This window comes from Antennarius striatus, chromosome 10 (genome assembly GCF_040054535.1).
Source record: "Antennarius striatus isolate MH-2024 chromosome 10, ASM4005453v1, whole genome shotgun sequence".
NCBI classification, from domain to species: Eukaryota; Metazoa; Chordata; class Actinopteri; order Lophiiformes; family Antennariidae; genus Antennarius; species Antennarius striatus.
The window spans coordinates 6620073-6628076 of record NC_090785.1 but is presented as its reverse complement, the minus strand read 5'-3'; positions in this window follow the sequence as shown (position 1 = coordinate 6628076).

Below are 8004 nucleotides of genomic sequence, written 5' to 3'. Positions count from 1 at the left end.
TCTTTACCTTCATTTTTCTTCTTAATTGGGGAATAATTTGGAATTTGGAGAGGAGGCAGATCACATGTAATGAAGATTGACACCTGTTATTTCTCATTGTCTCAGCCACCCAATCGCAATGATTTATTAGTGGCTGTGCCCTTCTGTAAGGTTATATACACTCTATTCTTTTGAGCTTGCTGTGCAGCCACATGTCAGGGTCGTGTCCCGACAGACAGTGACTACTGGTTGGCTGTTGGGTGCCGCTTCTGAGGGCAGATGGAATGAAACCACTTTCTCAAGCTTGCTTTCACCCTATGTAACAGCTGTCTATTCCAGAGTGATAACTTCATTGTACCTGCAATGATCCCCTGCCGGAAGCCTCCTCAATGGAACTGCCCTCCTAAAACTAATATTAGTGTTAACATATGTCAAAGGGTCAAATACACATGGTTGCACTTTTCACACGACACTCTCCAGCAATGATCAGCTCACACAAAAACGAAAGTTGCCGACTGGATACTGCAGAAAGATTAATTGCCCTCCACAGTTGGGTTGTACTTAGTCTCACATCTTCAAAGTGTGTCTATGGGAGATTAGGTTATACTAAGCCACTAAGTGCTTGACATACAGACAAGGATGTGTTTTATCCTACACATATATAAAACACACACATTTATGTGGGTGGTTCATCAAACACACAAGTTCAGCATGAACAAAGGCACATGTAAATTAGCAGTGGTTACAAGCAGAAACAGTTTTTGAGTCACCCACCAAATATCAGTGTTAGACGCACCATTCACCACGGAGACACAGACCATGCCGTGCTTTCTCTATACAGTGAATCCTGATCAAACATGAGCTCTGTTTGTCCACTGCTTACCTAAGACTGAATCAAATGAGAGTGAGTAGGATGGGTGTGCATGTTTCATGTTGTCTGTGGGGGAGAGGGGCAAAAGAATTACTTACCTGAAATGAGAAATGGCCCTATTGAAAGCTAAATAATCATTGTTTGTGCAAAGCAGTTTGGGCAGCTTGAAAGGGTTAAGCATGAGTGGATTAAAAATGCCAGCGCACATCTGTTTCCATATTGTAATCCTCTTAGTGCCCACTCCTAATGTTTTTATATCTTTGCTATATCTCACTTAGGTGAAATATCAGATTAGTTGCCAGGCTTTGACTATATCTCATTACAACCTTATCTAACACTGAGAGCTTATAAGCTTTCAGTTCGTCATAGGCAGCCACTGCAGTGTTTTCCCAAGGTTTCTTAGCTGGGGGGAGACTGGTGTGTGTGTGTGGGGGGGGTTGAAAGGTAGAGATTTTGGCCTAATTTGCACTTTACGGTTGACATTTGTCCATGTTCGTTTTATATTGCCTGTAACGTTGCAACTTCATCCTCAACTCAGGTCGCTGTCACTCAACCTGTCTCCTCTACTTTGCTTTGCATGTCTGTGTGTGAAGCATGCATAAGCCACACCCTCAATACGTACGAACTGAAAAACCAAATCCAATCATTGATCTGGACAGCAATACACATAAAAATCATTCATGCTCTGCCGAAGTGAAACAAAAGCACGTATACATTATGTAAAATGTAGAAATGTTCAGGCACGATGTCTATTGACTCTGAAACCCAGTTGTGCATGCACACGCACGCACGCACGCGCACACACACACACACACACACACATGCAAACCCAGTGTAATAATGTGCATCCTGAATAAACAATGTTGACAGTGTCATCTTGACACTTAAATTAAATTTATACCATGCCCCCAGCTGTGCTAGATCTCATACTGCAAAAATCAATCATTTTCTTGCAAAGTTAATGAAACATGAAAGCAGGAGTTAAATCAAAGAGCGGTAAACTGACTATCTCCTGCAGAATGAGTCACAGCATTACAAGTAAAATGTAAAACTAGACTTGGATATTAAGTGTGATTATGTTGCTTTCCACTTATTATTCACCCCAAGGGTTCTTCAGTCTGGCAAGGTCCATCTGGAGCAATGCTTTTTGGTACTTGTGGTAGACATAACCTTCAGTCTCCTAGCAGCCGACAGCATCAAGACCTTGTACAGGAATGACAAAGTATCACACATTTACAAATTAAGATGCAAAGTGAGACTTTTCCTACAATCATGATTGTTGAACAAGAAGCACAGGAAAATATTGTTGACAAAAATGATCCCTCATCTTGTACTTGCTACCATCACAGCATATGACAGATAAGTAAATTAGCATTCATATTTGAATAACGCATTTCCTGTTGTTAACTATTAACAACTATTGAGCATTGGTTTGGCTACATGCTGTACATCTTTTCAAATTAATAGAATAACAGTGTTACTGTGGATGATGTGGACTGCTGATTTGCAACTGTTGATCATTTTGTTGTCACTTCAATAGTTTTATAGCAAATGTGAGACACTGTAGCTGTCTGAAATGTCACATGCTTTGTAGTTAGGGGCGGCAGTGGCTCAGCGGTAGAGCAGACGTCTTGTAGACAGATCGCTCCAACCATCGGTGGATCAAATCCCGCTCCCGCCAGGAACCCACCAGGAGTGTGAGCTGACGGTGGGAGGCGTCAGCTCACCCCCCAGCCACTGCCGAGGTGCCCTAAATAAAGTATACTACTTCTTCCTCTTCTTCTAGTTGTAATAACAACTGGGAGGCCCATGTGATCCCAGTCCTTCCTCTCTATTGGACCAGCAATATGACTTGAATGCAGAACTTATTTTATGTGTTCGGATGATCTTTTTCTAGTAGCTCCTTTTGTTACACTCTGGTTTTATACTCTTTTTGTTTTGTTTTTTAGAGAGTGAAACTTCTCATTTGAATAATTTGATTTTTTACTCATTTTTCATATACTGGTCAAACTATGGAATACATACCTCTGCCTCCCAAGTAAAATAACCAAATACTCAGTTATCGACTGACGTTGTTACTGAATACTGATACTGAAATAATATACCTTTGGCCTCTAGAGTTTATTCTGCACTACTCATAAACTCAGTGCAGTGCACTTTCATATCAGTCAAGAGAAGGCACCAGTTAATCCACAGTTTTGTGATAGTGGAAGACCTTCTTTATCCACCTTAAGATGATCCTGCTTTTGCAGTCCTGCGCTGCTCTGATATCAGTCAAGAGTTAAGAAGAGAAACTGTAACCAAGTATGCAAAGAATGTATATCCTGAGGTCTTCTCAGGCCCATGGTGACTTGCTTGTGAACATCATGGGGTTGCTCCAACTTGCTGCGGGAGAACCCACTTTACACCTCTGACATCAGCATGAACATATAGTGATGGGAAAATTGAACAGACTAGCTAAAGCAAAGGCTGAAGGAAACTGTTTGAAGCTTCTGCACACTAAAATATGTTTGGCAGTGGTGAAAAAATGTCTATGTGGGTTATAGTTGGAGAGTGTGACATGTACACAAGGATGCAATGCACTAAATGGCCAAAGCAATGTTTTATTATTCCAATGATTGAAAGTTCAAACCATAGCTGCATCAACGGGAGGCAAGGAATGTCTAGTAAACAAGATCAAAACAATCTGTAGTTCAAAATATTGAATAGTTCAATTTTCTGATATTTTTTGAAGGATAAAATGGAGTTTGTGTACTGGTTATGGGTCGATATAGAGAAATTGGACCATCTTCAAAACTACACATTCTAAAGTCAATGGCAAAAGTGCACTTAAAACATCTTCATCTCCCTTTTTTTCCATTTAAAGAAGTTAGCTTGGCTACAGAGTCTACTTCATATGAATTTTTATTTATCTTAATCACTGCCCTGGATTCCACTTTAGTGCACAATATAATGATTTGGCTAAATTATGACACTGAGAGGGAAGTTTTTCTAATACTCCTGTTCACCTTCCTCATTATCTTTGTCTCGCCTTCATCTTTCTCACACTCCATTGTGTGGCTTCATATAGCTGAATGCTCTTTTCTATTAAAGACCAGATTCTGTAATTTACTGATGGTAAATTGAGAGGTTAGGGGTCACCTCGAATATATTCTCCACCTCTCTGTGTAATGTTGATTTGAATGGGGATAGGTAAATGTTCCCATTTTATTCAGATTCATGTGATGGTATTTTAACAAATGTGTGCATCTGTGTTCTGTGTTGTGTTCAAGCTCATTTACCCGTGGCACCAACCTGTTTTGTCATTCTATCCTGTGAGTTGAGCAAAGATCAAATGTGGTTTTAAATTTAATTTAGCAGAATGCTTTAATACTAAATGACTCATACAAACCTCAATTTAAAATCCAAGAAACAGACATTTTTCCTTTTGAATAGAAAGGAAACAACTATGAGGCTTCACAAAACAAACATTTTATATTAGTGTGACAGCGTGAAAAGTTATTTGGACTCACCCGTGTGAATAAATTCAGTTTTGACACAAGGCCCATTGTATAAAACAGTTGCATAGTGCCTTCTATTACTAGCTCTTGCCAGTTACTTTTGGCTGGAACTGATGAAGGTGAAAACACTGAATATTACATCATACAAACCGTTATAAACATTATTTATTCCATGATTCAATTTGATATAGACCAAAACAAACATTCATGTCATTTGGTTTGTGTTCTCTATTTGAAGAAACAGTTATCACATTGTCTGTCCTTAGCCAAAGAACATTCAATCAGTTGACAGAGTGTTATTGTAACTCAAACAATTGCAGCAGAATGAAACTTATCACTAAATCAATCTTTTAATCAAATGACAGTTTCAGTACTGGCAAGGTTATAATGCTGAAAAATCTTCATATCCTATCAATATTTAACATGGATCATCTTTTACTTCTGAATCGGGACCTGTTTTTACTAGCAAGTAGCTGTTGGAGGTCTGCCAAAATCAGGTCACTGTTGTCTCAGAGTGAAATTACATATTTATTGATACAGTATGATATCCTCTTCTAGTCGGTTCTCCACAAGTTTTTAAAATGATTAATGTAGAGAATTTGATAGTGGCTTCAGGTTACATAAAAAAATCACAAAAAAATGTATGCCAATCCATAACTCTAAATACTTTGCACCATTAAAAAAGATGAATCAATGAATTCCTTCATACTTTAGGTCTAGAGTACAACTGCATTTAAACCAATATTTTTGAATATGGAGTTCTGATAAAAATGAAATGTACCCAAAAATAGTCAAATAAGTTGCATGACACTGGATCATGCCTTTATGAGTAAATATAATTACCATGCCTTTGCAAGTTTTGGAGGTTTTTCGTTAGCCCTGCTCAACTGTTGCCCATTGATGATTCGCAACATAACTGTTATATTTTACTCTGTTTGCACGTGTACAAAAAAAATCTTTGATCATTATTTTCAAAACTTTATATAACTCTTCAGCTTTTTACAAGTTTGTGTTTGTGTTTGTACAGCTTCTGAATATCCCATAATGAGGAGGAAACAGCTGCTGTGCTCCAGGCAATAGACGATATGGAACCAGTGTGGAACCTCCACGAACTCCATGCTAAGTATAATGCCAGGGTATTAACTTTGGATGTAATTAATCCTTAAATTGGTTGTGAAACTAAAATTGGAATGACAGGAGTCGAGTGAAGAAACTGATATAGGTTTGTCTACGTTCAAAGGAATTTTAGAGGTTTAATTTCATTACTCTAAATGGTTTTAAAGCAAAAGTACAAACCCTTTCATTCATGAGACATGTAATGACAGCAGTTGATGGTAATATCAAATTTTCCTTTTTGCCTTTTTTAATGTAATGCTGCTATTCACAACCCTGGTAAGATATTCCTCCGTTGTAATTTCCTGAAAATTAACCACAAGAGTGCAGTTTCAAAACACAAGTTAATGGCCTTCATGCCTGCCCAATTTCACATTTTTGTTGCGTGATGCACACACTCTGCTCACATAGCTTGTGTGTGCCAGCTGTTGTAGCTCTTCAAGAGGCGGGTAATGACGGGAGAGAAAGAAAGTGACAAAGACAAGATGCTGTACAAGTTCACTGTCCTCAAAGTGGTGGGATACAGTGCTAACTAAGATCATGTCTGCTTTTTGAATGAAACTTGATGCACAAAGTCACAGTTACCTCAAATTAGTACAATGATGGGGAATTTATTTAAATTGAATTTGTGCTCTGTGGCATTAATAGTTCAACACTCTTTGGATACCTTTAATAGTCTTCCTGTCTAAAAAACTCAGAACATAAAACCGAATTGTTTTCAAGTATGATTATCCCACGCAAGGAGAGTATTTATTAAGACTTTACATCAAAACAACAATTAAACAATAATTTTTGATTAGAATTTAATTTATTAATCTTTCACAATGTTGTTTGGTTTTTAGCAGTAATAAAAACTACAGTATAATTCTTTAAAAAAAAATAGAAAGCTGCCCTTTTACCTACATCTTACTAGATTAAAATTTTTAATTTATGCTTGTTCAAAATCTTTTTGGGAGACACGCTTTTTCAAAACTGCAATTATATCCATCACCCGAAGAAAGAAAATAGAAGACAGCACATCAATGAAGTGTTTCTCTATACCATATAAAATACCACATTTCTATCTTTGTTCAGGTCAGAATGTGTTTTACCTCCAGTGCTCCCTTTCAGTGCATTGATCTTGAACTTCATCTTGAAAAACACCCAGTGCCCAGAGATCAAGAGGAACACAGCAAAGAAGTTAAAGTCGCTCCTCCTTTGAAGAACTCCTGGCATGACTTGTTTGGCACTCATAAAATTAAATAAATGGTTGGTTAAAGTACAGAAATGAAAGGAAACCGCTTGAATACAAATGGCCAGGCTGTACAACTCATGAGGTGGCTTCCAAGGAAACAGAACACTTGAGCATGGAATGCCTCTCTTAGTATTTCTTTCTGTTTGTTTATTTCTCCATCTCAGTAGCTAACATGAGGCTAGCTATGAGGAAATTACCCACAAAGAGAATAATTTTTGCCCTTGCTCTTCTGAATGGGCAGTCGATCATGAAATCCTATGATCCACCAGTAGTCCTCAGGCCTCAGCAAACATCAGCTGACACATGGGGGAAAGGAATCCCAATAGCCTCAGGGTCATGTTGCCTCCTGCCAAAATAAGCAGTACTCTACTATGCAGTAAGAGAGATAATGATGCTAGAAGGTGCCAGAAAGAGGAATTATCTTCAGGCAGTGTCTATTTGCACCTGTGTCAGAATAGTCAAACACCAGCAATTCTTAATTTACATCTCAGCTCTCTTATCCCTGGCCTCAACTCTAGAAAATGTGTTGGGTGCTTCTGCCCTTGTTGACACACCCAAGATTTGGAATTTATCCATGTGCAACAAAAACCAAAAACAGAACAAAAATCCCACTGTAATCCTGTAGTTGGTGATGTAACTTTTTGTAAACAATATTACACCGTAAGAGCAGAAAAGCAAGCCTTCATTAAATAGGGTCTTCAATACAAACTGGACAGTTTGATGGAGTTTCCAGTCTATGTGGTAATGGTAATGTTGGCGTCTTCAAAAAGTTATACTTTTCAAACCATCCTCAAAAGCTTGTGTTTTCAGGCCTCCAACATTTACAGTTCTATGGTAGAAATGTTATTGTGTAATCCCCATAGCTTTAAATTCTATATTCTCTAGAATATCCAGTGTGGCCATGTATACAGAACTATTGGTTCCAAAAATATGAAAGAAAATAACATCTGCCTTATGTGAAAGTCAAGTAGACAGACATTCACATGTCTAAGTTGTATGAAATTAAAGGGTGACTGAAGAAACAAGAAGAAATACAGTGTGCAACCTTGACATGTGCTTTTACGTGTAACCTTGGGACTCCTCTGAAATTCTTTACAAAGATGCTGAGTTTTGGACAAATGATTTGTGTTAGGCTGTTCTCTGACTAAATTCATCAAATCAACAACATCAGTTGTTTGTACAACTTCAAATACGACTCATGTTCCCATTACAGGGACCTCCAGAAGTGTTTCCAAAGTGGAGGTGGCAATACGTGATGTTGTATTCAGCCTGTTCTTCCATTTCCCTCAAAAAGATCTTCAGTTATT